This window comes from Podarcis bocagei (genome assembly GCF_964188305.1).
Source record: "Podarcis bocagei genome assembly, chromosome: 3".
Taxonomy (NCBI): domain Eukaryota; kingdom Metazoa; phylum Chordata; class Lepidosauria; order Squamata; family Lacertidae; genus Podarcis; species Podarcis bocagei.
Window position 1 is genome coordinate 5,101,473 of NC_138127.1, and position 13,591 is coordinate 5,115,063.

Consider the following 13,591-nt stretch of genomic DNA (forward strand, 5'->3'; position numbering starts at 1 on the left):
GGGGGGCATAATAGGAACTGCTCTTAGGGAAATCTGCAGAAATTCGCTGCAATCAAAAGCAAACTATGGGCCATTTCAACACTTGGTCCACTTGTAGATAATTCCAGCACCATCCCTAGTGGTGTCTGACATTATTACAAAGGAACATTTTATGGACAGGATGATATTTCCCAGTAGCTTTCTCTCCTGTTTGCAAACAATAGCATCGCAAGAGAACATGACACTCACCCACCTGGAAATGAGCAAATGTGTTCTTCAAGATTACAGAGCAAAATGACAATTAATATGAATAGACTTTAATGGAGGCTGCTACCCACAGACGTTTTCCTTTCAGCATTTGCTGACAGTGCGGAGAGGTCAGTTTCATAAATTTAGGTGGCATTGTTTTTGCCCTGATCAAGGTGACTAGAGTTGTAGCTTCAGTGAAGTGGTGCAAAAGCAGAACGTCAAATTTCAGTGTGGCGTTCCAAAACAAAGGACCATCCCAACAATGGGGTCAGGAGGAGGGATGAAAGCCTCGAAGGGCTACCCATAGTTTTGTACCATCATAGACTTAGAAAGGTTTATACTCCCCACATTTTCACATATGCATACCTTTCTCTTACCATGTTTATGTCTTTTGTTCTTAAGATGAAAAGTCAACCTGGTGGAATGGATGTGGGGTTGGAGGGAGGGAGAGAGGAAGAGACACAGAAAGAAAGTGAGAAAGATTGGTTCAACATGTATTAGCCTTTACTTGTGGTAAAGGTAAAGGGACCCCTGACAGTTAAGTCCAGCTGCGAATGACTCTGAGGTTCTGGCTCTCATCTTGCTTTACAGGCCAAGGGAACTGTTGTTTGTCTGCTCCGCAGAAAGTTTTTCTGGGTCATGTGGCCAGCATGACTAATCCGCTTCTGGTGCAACGGAACACCAACACCAGAGCAGTGCACGGAAACGCCATTTACCTTCCCTTGTTGTTGTTGTTTAGTCGTTTAGTCGTGTCCGACTCTTCGTGACCCCATGGACCAGAGCACGCCAGGCACCTCTGTCTTCCACTGCCTCTCTCAGTTTGATCAAACTCATGCTGGTAGCTTCAAGAACACCATCCAACCATCTCATTCTCTGTCGTCCCCTTCTCCTTGTGCCCTCCATCTTTCCCAACATCAGGGTCTTTTCCAGGGAGTCTTCTCTTCTCATGAGGTGGCCAAAGTATTGGAGCCTCAGCTTCACAATCTGTCCTTCCAGTGAGCGCTCAGGGCTGATTTCCTTCAGAATGGAGAGGTTTGATCTTCTTGCAGTCCATGGGACTCTCAAGAGTCTCCTCCAGCACCATAATTCAAAAGCATCAATTCTTCGGCGATCAGCCTTCTTTATGGTCCAGCTCTCACTTCCATACATCACTACTGGGAAAACCATGGCTTTTACTATACGGACCTTTGTTGGCAAGGTGATGTCTCTGCTTTTTAAGATGCTGTCTAGGTTTGTCATTGCTTTTCTCCCAAGAAGCAGGCGTCTTTTAATTTCGTGACTGCTGTCACCATCTGCACTGATCATGGAGCCCAAGAAGGTAAAATCTCTCACTGCCTCCATTTCTTCCCCTTCTATTTGCCAGGAGGTGATGGGCCCAGTGGCCATGATCTTCGTCTTTTTGATGTTGAGCTTCAGACTATATTTTGCACTCTCCTCTTTCACCCTCATTAAAAGGTTCTTTAATTCCTCTTCACTTTCTGCCATCAAGGTTGTGTCATCTGCATATCTGAGGTTGTTGATATTTCTTCCGGCAATCTTAATTCCGTCTTGGGATTCATCCAGCCCAGCCTTTCGCATGATGAATTCTGCATATAAGTTAAATAAGCAGGGAGACAATATACAGCCTTGCCGTACTCCTTTTCCAATTTGGAACCAATCAGTTGTTCCATATCCAGTTCTAACTGTAGCTTCTTGTCCCACATAGAGATTTCTCAGGAGACAGATGAGGTGATCAGGCACTCCCATTTCTTTAAGAACTTGCCATAGTTTGCTGTGGTCAACACAGTCAAAGGCTTTTGCATAGTCAATGAAGCAGAAGTAGATGTCTTTCTGGAACTCTCTAGCTTTCTCCATAATCCAGCGCATGTTTGCAATTTGGTCTCTGGTTCCTCTGCCTCTTCTAAATCCAGCTTGCACTTCTGGGAGTTCTCGGTCCACATACTGCTTGAGCCTTCCTTGTAGAATTTTAAGCATAACCTTGCTAGCGTGTGAAATGAGTGCAATTGTGCAGTAGTTGGAGCATTCTTTGGCACTGCCTTTCTTTGGGATTGGGATGTAGACTGATCTTCTCCAATCCTCTGGCCACTGCTGAGTTTTCCAAACTTGCTGGCATATTGAGTGTAGCACCTTAACAGCATCATCTTTTAACATTTTAAACAGTTCAGCTGGAATACCATCACTTCCACTGGCCTTGTTATTTGCAGTGCTTTCTAAGGCCCATTTGACTTCACTCTCCAGGATGTCTGGCTCAAGCTCAGCAACCACACTACCTGGGGTGTACGAGACATCCATATCTTTCTCGTATAATTCCTCTGTGTATTCTTGCCACCTCTTCTTGATGTCTTCTGCTTCAGTTAGGTCTTTACCACTTTTGTCCTTTATTATGGTAATCTTTGTACGAACTGTTCCTTTCATATTTCCGATTTTCTTGAACAGATCTTTGGTTCTTCCCATTCTGTTGCTTTCCTCTATTTCTTTGCATTGCTCGTTTAAGAAGGCCTTCTTGTCTCTCCTTGCTATTCTTTGGAAATCTGCATTCAATTTCTTGTATCTTTCATTATCTCCCTCACATTTTGCTTGCCTTCTCTCCCCCGCTATTTGTAAGGCCTCGTTGGACAGCCTCATTGGGATGGTTTTAGTTGCTGCCTCCTGTATAATGTTGCGAGCCTCCACCCATAGTTCTTCAGGCACTCTGTCCAGCAAATCTAAATCCTTAAACCTGTTCCTCACTTCCACTGTGTATTCATAAGGGATTTGGTTTAGATTGTATCTTACCTGTCCAGTGGTTTTTCCTACTTTCTTCAGTTTAAGCTTGAATTTTGCTATAAGAAGCTGATGATCTGAGCCACAGTCAGCTCCAGGTCTTGTTTTTGCTGACTGTATAGAGCTTCTCCATCTTTGGCTGCAGAGAATATAATCAATCTGATTTCGATGTTGCCCATCTGGGGATGTCCATGTGTAGAGTCGTCTCTTGTGTTGTTGGAAAAGCGTGTTTGTGATGACCAAGTTGTTCTCTTGGCAGAACTCTATTAGCCTTTGCCCTGCTTCATTTTGATCTCCAAGGCCAAACTTGCCAGTTGTTCCTTTTATCTCTTGATTCCCTACTTTAGCATTCCAATCCCCTATAATGAGCAGAACATCCTTCTTTGGTGTCACTTCTATAAGGTCTTGTAATTCTTCATAGAACTGGTCAATTTAAGTTTCTTCAGCACCAGTAGTTGGTGCATAAACTTGGATTACTGTGATGTTAAAAGGTCTGCCTTGGATTCGTATTGAGATCATTCTATCATTTTTGAGACTGCATCCCAGTACAGCTTTCGCCACTCTTTTGTTGACTATGAGGGCCACTCCATTTCTTTTACGGGTTTCTTGCCCACAGTAGTAGATATGATAGTCATCCGAACTGAATTCGCCCATTCCCGTCCATTTTAGCTCACTGATGCCGAGGATGTCAATATTTATTCTCGCCATCTCATTTTTGACCACATCCAACTTACCCAGGTTCATGGTTCTTACATTCCAGGTTCCTATGCAATATTTTTCTTTACAGCATTGGACTTTCCTTTCGCTTCCATGCATATCCGCAACTGGGCGTCCTTTCGGCTTTGGCCCAGCCGCTTCATCAGCTCTGGATCTACTTGTACTTGTCCTCCGCTCTTCCCCAGTAGCATGTTGGACACCTTCCGACCTGAGGGGCTCATCTTCCAGCGTCATAACTTTTATATGCCTGTTGTCTTTGTCCATGGAGTTTTCTTGGCAGGGATACTGGAGTGGCTTGCCGGTTCCTACTCCAGGTGGATCACGTTTGGTCAAAACTCTCCACTATGACCTGTTCATCTTGGGTGCCCTGCTCGGCATAGTTCATAGCTTCTCTGAGTTCTTCAAGCCCCTTCGCCACGGCAAGGCAGTGATCCATGAAGGGGTTTACCTTCCCAACTTGCACTTTTTGGGGTGCTTTTTGGGGTGCTTTCAAACTGCTAGGTTGGCAGGAGCTGGGACCAAGCAACAGGAGCTCACCTCATCGCGGGGATTCGAACCACTGACCTTCTGATCGGCAAGCCCAAGAGGCTCAGTGGTTTAGACCACAGCACCACCTGCATTCCTTACTTGTGCTAGAGGGAAGTTAAATCTACCACTGTGTTTTTAAAATCTTCCTGGTATTGTGTAGCCACTTCTCCAGTCACACACAGAATACAGTATCCCCACCACCACTTTCTTGGAAGACGGAATACAGTCTGAGCTAGGGAGGGGGAGAGAAAGCTCATTTCTTCAAGTGGCAAATGAAACCCGTTTGTCACAGCAGAGGGGAGAGCTGAAGGTCAGAGCACTGCTTGCTGTGACACATTTTCATGAGCTGGATCATTGCACGGTGATTGACAAGGCTGACACCCGCAAGGAAAAGAGAGAAGGTGAAGGTGCAGCAGATGATCTAGTTTCCTCTAAGGAGAAAAAAGATGGAGAAGAAAAAAAAGGGGGGGACCCAAGACTGACAGCAGAAACTCACAAAATAGTACAAAAACATTTGCGATTTTCTGTTTCTTGCCTCCACTGAACTGCATGGGCCCAAAGCTTTCCTGAAAACTATTTAAGCATCACTACCAACAGGCTACTTTAGTTCATTGCTGAACATCAATGAATGAACATAACCAGATTGTGCTGATGAATTTTAATGATATCTTTTTTTCATTTTTGCTAAATTGAATGTATTGCCTGCCCATCTTGCAATGAGCTCGGAATAGTTTGCATATGGTTTGCCAGACGTCTGCCATGCAGGCAGTTTAAAGGGCCAGGAAGCATTATAGGACCTATCAGAGTTGATGAGAGGAAGCCCACAGTCAACAGAGAGTCAACTGCATAGGTTTCATTTAAAAACTAAATAGATGTATTTAGTTCTAAAGAAAGTTAAAAAAAGGTTAAGGACCCCTGACGACTCTGGGGTTGTGAAGCTCATCTCGCTTTACAGTCCGAGGGAGCCGGTGTTTGTCCACAGACAGTTTTTCCGGGTCATGTGGCCAGCATGACTAAGCCGATTCTGGTGCAACGGAACACCAAAACCAGAGCAGTGCTTGGAAATGCCATTTACCTTCCTGCCGGGGCGGTACCTATTTATCTGCTCACACTGGCGTGCTTTTGAACTGCTAGGTTGGCAGGAGCTGGGACCGAGCAATGGGAGCTCACCCCGTCAAGGGGATTCAAACCGCTGACCTTCTGATCAGCAAGCCAAAGAGGCTCAGTGGCATGGACCACAGCTATTTTTGTTAGGAAGCAAAAATATCTAGGCCAATGAGCCAGCTTGTCTGCTCCCAGCTTTCAGTGTTTCCATATCTTCTAGCATTCCTCAGATGAAAACAAGGACATTTCTCACTGCCCCTCCCCAATGACTCTCCTCACCCACCCATTTATGGCTCCCTCCGCCCACTGAGCATTTCTACCACCACTACACCAATGGGACACAAGACTTCTATCATCCCAAGGAAACCCCTTAATCCCGACAATATTTTATTTTGTTTTTTGGTAGAATTACAAAAAGGAAAACACACACCAATAAATTTTAGAAAGGGACAAGATTAGACATGGATGCACAAAGGATTTTGTAAAAAATCGAGAGCTCTTGCACTCTGCTCCGTTCCCCCCTTTCTTCCCGCCCTGGGAGCCAGCATGTCATGCAGCGGCGTAGCGTGGGTTGCCAGCACCCGGGGCAAGGCAAGTAATTTGCGCCCCCTAACCCCTAACCTGCCGCCGCTGCCAGCTTCTTTTTGCTGCTGCCTGGTCTGGTCTGGTGTGGTTCTCTCCCGCGCTCAGCGCTGCGCTGGGCAGCCACTGCACTGTCCCTCCCCCGGATAGTCCCTCGCTCTCTCTCCGCACCGCACGCCTGGCACCCACCCCCTCCACAGTGGGCAGCGACCCAGTGGCTCGGATCGGATTCGCACAGCCAGCACTGCAGTGAGAGAGAGTGAGTGAGCCAGGTAGGGGCAGAGAGCTGCGAGTGCGAGCGCGCCCCCCCCCGATGTTGCGCCCGATGCCAACCCCCCCTGCAACCCCACGCTACGCCACTGATGTCATGTAAGGTTGGAGCTCAGTGACAGCAGCCTCTTCTCCTTCTCGCCCACTCTCCAGCAGCTGCTACAAGCTGCCCAAGGAAGGAGGCCAGCAACAGTGACCATGGGGAGGCAACTGTTCTTTCGCACCCGCACCCACTGCCATCATTGTCGCTCAGGACAAGTGCTGGCTCATTCTCCTCTCAGAACTCAGTGCTAGCAACGCTGGCAGGGAAAATGGGGACATTCCAGGATCAAATCAGAAGCTGGGATGGCTTTCATAATTCTGGGACTGTGCCTGGAAAATCGGGACACTTGGAAGTTGTGTGTTTCTAGCCACTGAGTGTAGCTAGCGTTGTGATATTTTGCTGCAGCTGCAATGGCAACAACAGCAACTGTGTTGGCAGCCTGGCAGCCATTTTGCATTCTCCTGGGCCTAGCATTTTTGTAGGGCAGTGTGTGTATGTAGAAATAAAAACTGGCAGCCATTACACACACAAAGAGGAAAAAAGCATTTGGAGAAAATTCTTTTTCTAGGCTGCAAAGGAAAACAAAAATCTCACAATTTTTCTCAGAATAGGTGTCTTCTGAAATGTTTTGTCTCAGCTCCAGTTATAACCATATTGACATGCAAAATGTGTGTGCGCATGACAAAAACACAAATCCTTTATCTCGAATAGGGTTGCCATATTTTGATGAGCAAAACAGAGGACACTATGATGACTCTCATTTTAAATACCCCTACTATATGTAGGCTATAGAAGCTGTGATATATTGCTGAGGGGGGCAGGAGAAGAGGAAAGCAAGTCTTCAGCCACCAGTTATGTCTACTTCTCATCCAGAAATAATAGCCAGAAGAGATGTTTGGCAAATTAAAAAAAATCCACCTGGACAGAAATTTTAACCCTGAAAAAGAAGACATGTCCTGGAAAAAGAGGATACGTGGCAACCCCACAGAAAAGTGTGCTTGTTTGTACTGTGTTGATAACATTATGGTGATAGGTGGGAAACATATAAAAAATATAATACCCCAAACATATTGTTCTTAAAGTACACTAGAGAGTGAGGGGGCAGTGGTGGCAAAGTAATCATTTGCCTATTTATTTAGGTAAGTCCCACTGGGTTCAGTGGGAAAGGCTTGAAGAAAGTGCAGCCAAAACTTTAATATAGAAGAAAAAAAAGTAGAGTTTGGATTTGATATCCTGCTTTATCACTACCCTAAGTAGTCTCAAGGGATGTGGGTGGCGCTGTGGATTAAACCACAGGGCCTAGGACTTGCTGATCAGAAGATTGGCGGTTTGAATCCCCATAACGGGGTGAGCTCCCGTTGCTCGGTCCTTGCTCCTGTCAACCTAGCAGTTCGAAAGCACATCAAAGTGCAAGTAGATAAATAGGTACTGCTCTGGCAGGAAGGTAAACGGCGTTTGCGTGCACTGTTCTGGTTCGCCAGAAGCGGCTTAGTCATGCTGGTCACATGACCCAGAAGCTGTACGCTGGCTCCCTCCACCAATAAAGCGAGGTGAACGCTGCAACCCCAGAGTCGTCCGCGACTGGACCTAATGGTCAGGGGTCCTTTTACCTTTCTAAGTAGTCTCAAAGCGGCTAACAATCTCCTTTCCCTTCCTCCCCCACAACAAACACTCTGTGAGGTGAGTGAGACTGAGAGACTGCAAAGAAGTGTGGCTAGTCCCAGGTCACCCAGCAGCTGCATGTGGAGGAGCAGGGAATTGAACCCGGTTCACCAGATTACAAGTCTACCGCTCTTAACCACTACACCACACTGGTGCAAGGAAACAGAACAAAAGAAGGCCCATGTAGTCTAGCATCCTGTTCTCACAGTAGCCAATGGGATGCTCCAATGAACCTGGAGCTGAATAGTGTAATTCATGCTTGTTGAAAACAAGCATGATCTTTTATTATTATTCTTATTATTTACTTTTATTGAATTATCTCATTTAGCTGCCTCACAACCGAAGTTCTTCTGGCTGTTTTACAGGGATGAAGAGAAACAAACTTAAAAGAGTGCAGTGAAATAGAACCAACACAGAATCACAAAATTGCTTAGTTCAGAAGTCTTTCCAAAATTGCACGTTGTGCTTAGTTTCCATTTTATATAACTTTTTTTTAAAAAAAATAAATTATAGGCTTAAAAAAAAGGTATTTCCAGCAGAATAATTCATGAACTTTTAAGATTGTGCCCAGTCAGAGGAAAAGGGCAGCAAGGAACAGTTTATCTGCCCCCAAACTGTTCCTGTAAAGCTTAATAGGGTATGGAAGGGAGGGAGAGCTGTATTCCCCAAGGAGAGCCTTAATCGTTTTATTTAAGGCTATAATACAGAGGACCAAGCTGGATGTTTTGTCTCCCAGTCTTGTAAAAGCTGGAGACTTTACTGAGCCTTGGCAGAAGACTTTACAGACTCAACAAACTATAAATAAGAATAACGAGACAATGAAAAGACTAGAGGTGGAGAATTACCGCCGCCCTCACTCTCCCAGGGTTAATTCATAATTTCTTAGTACAATATGTGACTGCGAGAAGTTTGCAAAGTCTGGAGATTGCCAGCGGGCCGTGAAAGGTCAGATCCTTTTAGCTATTTACTTCTTGCTAATTTTAAGACAAAAATAGCATTTGCTTTCAAGTGATGGGGGGAAAGTTCCTCTGAATCTGTGGGAGCTTAAAGGTTATGTATTAATCATCACAGCTATTTATTTATGTGGATAATTTCACATTTCTATATTTCATCTGTGTATGATTAATAAATTGCAGTTTCCAGTGGGTTTTACTTTGGCCAGAATAGAAAGAAATGTATCCCCATTTTCCCCCATCACATAGCTTCTAGCTGGGAACTGTATTTCTACTACATTGCAGTTTTGCTTGTTTGGTTCATGGAACACAGCATTTTGGGGTGCCACTGTGCCTGTGAGTGTGATCATGGAGTCAGCTATACAGCTGCAAATATAACATTTTAAGTGCATTACACAAATGTGACACTAGATGGTGATGGTGAGCTTATGGCAAATTCAATATATTTTTCAAAACGTCTTTATGAAAATAATAAATTCACAGCGTTTTTTATATGTGTCTAGATTCCACCCCTACGATGCCCGCAAGATATCTGAATTTTGTGGAATCTCTTGGTGAGAGATTGTTTGCTAGTCTTGCACAGTTCCTATCTGCACCCACCTGGACTCTCTTATACCCAACGTGCCCACTTATCTATGCCCACAATTGTATATAACACCAGTGCAGTTAGGAAGAATGTATAAAACTAGTTCAAATATGTGTTGGAAATGTAAGGAAAAAGAAGGGACTTGTTATCATATGTGGTGTGATTGTAGTGAAATTAAAAAAATATGGGAAATGATATATAATGAGTTGAAGAAAATGTTCCAGTTAACATTTGTAAAAAAGCCTGAAGTATTTTTGTTAGGGATTGTAGGAAAAGACCTGCCAAGGAAATTGAAAAACATATTCATGTATGCGACAACTGCGGCAAGAGTCTTAATAGCACAAGGATGGAAGAATGAAGAAATCCCAACCAAAGAACGGTGGCAAGAGAAACTGATGGACTATGCGGAACTGGCGAAATTGACATACAAACTATGTGATAAGGACAACTGTGACTTTAAAGAAGTACAAAGTACTTAAAGAAACAACAAAATGAACTGGATTCCTTGGCAGGTTTTGAATAAACATACACTTTTTTATTATTGGCAACATATAGATAGATAAATTAAGGATCTTTACAATTTGATAACATGCAGAGAATAGCATGTGTTAAAAAACCAGAGAGAGGAGCTGAAGGAAGTTGGGGGGGCGGGAGGACTTTTTTTTCTTTTGGAGGGAGGGGGAGGGGCAAAGGGGGAAAAATGTGGATGATATGTTTTTGATAAATTGTTATGTTGAAATTCCTAATTAAAAAATATTCAAAAAAACCAACACCTATGCCCACAGTTCATTGGCTGACAGTAGACACTGTCACATCTAAACCATCTTGTGGTCCTGCCTCTTTTTATGCTCTTTAGATGTAGCAAGCGTTTCGTGCAATGCCATGCTCCTGTGGCAGCCATTTTGTGACTGACGCCATGCTCCCGTGGCAGCCATTTTGTGACTGACACCAACAGGTTGACCCTTTTAAAATCAGCTTCTCTAGCAGCTATTTTGCTTACTGGCACTCTGTGTTTACAATTAGACCAGCATAGAATTATAGAGTTGGAAGGGACCCTGAGGATCATTTCGTCCAAACCCTCTGCAATGCAGGAAAATGCAGCTGTCCCATATGAGGATCAAACCTGCACCATGCTCTAACCAACTGATATCAAATCTCAGTTCCGGTTGTATTACATGTTGTCTCCTTTTTGGAAGCTTGATTCATCACTTAATATGTCCAGCTTTTCTTCCACTTAGGGGGAAAGATGAAAACGAAACCAAACCCTGGGATCTGTGAATGTAGGAAAGCTCCCCAAAACCTCTTTGGAGCAAGGCGGTTTGTCTTCAGCCCTGTGATTAGCACCTTTCTTGTCTGTAAATTGTCAAGCGAAGAGATACCAGGCTCTTCAAAGGCCCGGCTCAGCAGTTGCTAATGGCAGGCCTCAGGTTTCTGCTGCTGAGGAAAATAGCGGTGGGAGCGAGATGCGCTGCTGAAACTGGCATTAAAGCTCTGGCATGGTAAAGATTTGTTTACAATGAAAATTACTCCCCTCACATAGCCCAGCAGAGAGAGACCACCGGTGGAATTAGGGTTGCCTGCCTGCCCCTTCAGGAGAGGCTACCCCACGATTATTGATTACTAGTGTAGCTTCTATCATTTGCTGGAACCTCCACTCCTGACGGCGAGGTGTTATTTTCATTTCACGTCCTTCTGTGTTGTTAGCAATCTCCGTTTTTGCCTCTGTCATCTGTACGACAGTCTTCAAGATCTTCTTCCGCAGGAATCATTGTGTTTGGAATGTCCACATTGAACCCCACGGTTCCACACGCAGCTCCTCCCCGTGCTTCAAGGGCAAGGCTTAAACAAAACGGGAAGGGGAACTGAAATCAGAAAGACCCTGATGTCATGCAACACTAGATGGCATCGTAGGGCAAGGCTTTGTGTGCATGGAATTCACGTTGCACAAATGCAGCCAGAATACATGGGTGGGGCCCTCAGCAATCCTGCTGAAGCAACAGATGAAAGGGGAAGGGATATGGGTGCTCCTGCTGCTGTTAGGACTCTTGCGATTATTTGCCTGAACTTCCTGGTCTTTGCTGAGCATCAGGAAGACCAAGGAAAGGCAGCCCAAGAATCCTGGCTGCAACAGTAGGCGAATCCACTGGGTCGAAGACTGAGGTCATATATAGGTGGGTGAGCAATAGAAACCAATCAAGAACTCCTTCCTAAAAGCAAAGAGATCCAGGATATTCAGCAGAGAAGATAGAGGACCCTGCTTTTAGTCAACAGGGAAAGTTGATTTTCATCAAGACAGGGCTGAAATCAGCATAGGCAGCTGCCGAGTCTGAGTGTCTGAGCAAAACCCACCTGCTCTCCATCCCCAGTGGGTTAGCCAGATCCAGAAATTACCACCATGTCAGATTTCCCCAAATGACAGAGCATTGTTCTGGGTCATTGTGATGACCACCGTTGTAGGTGAGGGTGCACCGAACAAAGCCTTCCCCTTAAACTGGGAACTAGTTCTGCTGTAAGAAATGCCTTCTTTCAATCCACATTCAGTTATTTGTTTGGCATTAATTTCAGTTCAAAGAAGCATAATTTGATGTGAAAAAGAATTATTTATGAGAGGGTTTTTGGAGATCCTACTTGCTACAAATTTGATTAGTTACACAAGCCAATGAACATCCTGATCTGAGTCATGGACACAGAAGACCTATTTCAGGGGTCGCCAAAGTTTTTGTGGCTTGGGCCAGTTCACGGTCCAGTAGACGCCGCAGTGGGCCACAAACACTATTTCTGGTGCTCCTTCTGGCATGGAAGAGGCATGTGCAGCTTCCCATTGGCTGCAGGAGCTTCCTGCAGCCAATGGGAAGCCAGCCAGCATCGCGGCATGTGGTCCCCGCTCTGCTCTGCGCTGCGCTGGTTTAGCGCGGCGCGTGGGAGCCGACTGGGCCAGTTAAACAACCCCCATGGGCCACTTGTAGCCCATGGGCCTTAGGTTGCCAACCCCTGACCTATTTCATACATCCCCCCCCTCCGAATCCCTGTTAAGAGTTGAACATGAACCCTGTTGACCACGTCGCTCTTACACTTAGGTGAGAAGAATCTTTGCCACACCCCAACTTCCCTCAAAGGAGACTTGGGGGGGGGTTACCCTGGGGAGGTGTTTGGGAAGCTCTGTCTGCAGAGCTGCAGAGGTGCCCGGCTATTTAAGTTGGCACCTGCCTAAACTCATCACAGTTCTTCTCTGCACAACTGCATCCCACCCTTTGGAGCATGGACTTTTCTAGCTGCCCGTTGGAAGGGATTAGTAGGATTAGCGGGGTGGGCGGAGCTCTGATAGGCCTTTGAGACCCTCTTTATTCTCCTGCTCAATACTAGTGGTGTAGTGTGGGTTGTCAGCCTCTGAGGCCGTGCAGAGGGCGTGGGTGGAAGGGATACAGACAGAATACGCATGCACATTGAACTTCCTAATGGTGTCTGCATCACCCAGGAGATTGCATGGAGAAGCCATTTTCAATGGAGCCCAGCGACAGAAGCACACAGCTGTATTGAGGTGTTGAAATTTTGCTCCCCTAACAATTTTGCACCTGGGGCGACTGCCCCAGTGACCCCCCCTCCTGCTACTTCACTGTTTCATACTGTTGAGAGTATTGTTGGAGTGGTATTTTTTTTTACTGGTTCAATGGGCTCTTGAGTCCAGACAGGAATGTAAAATATGAGCTCTATTTTAAACTTGAGGCATTATAAGGTTAAGGACACTTGTGATTTCCTAGTGCCAGCTTGGCTTGGGGACCTGGGATGTGGAGATTTAGGCTTAATGGGGTGAATGCTAAACTGGTAGGACTACATCATTCTTGTCAAGTCATACACTGAAGGTCCTTGAGGCAAGGAGGACAGTTTACTCCCAATCCTTCGGGTCCGTAGACATGCCCAGGAGTAGGGAAGGGAATCTTTCCTCTTGTCATAGCAAAATTCCTCCTCAGTCTATATTTTGACTGGCTTTGTCCCTTGGATTTATTTTGCAGGTCCTCCATGTTACATTTTTAATAAATACAGCCTTTTCTCCATATTATGTGTTGCGAGTCTTTTTTGTGGATGTGTTGGCAATAAAGGACTTTCCAATGTGCTTCCTTTTTGAGTGTTTTATTGGACTGTACCATACAGGATGGA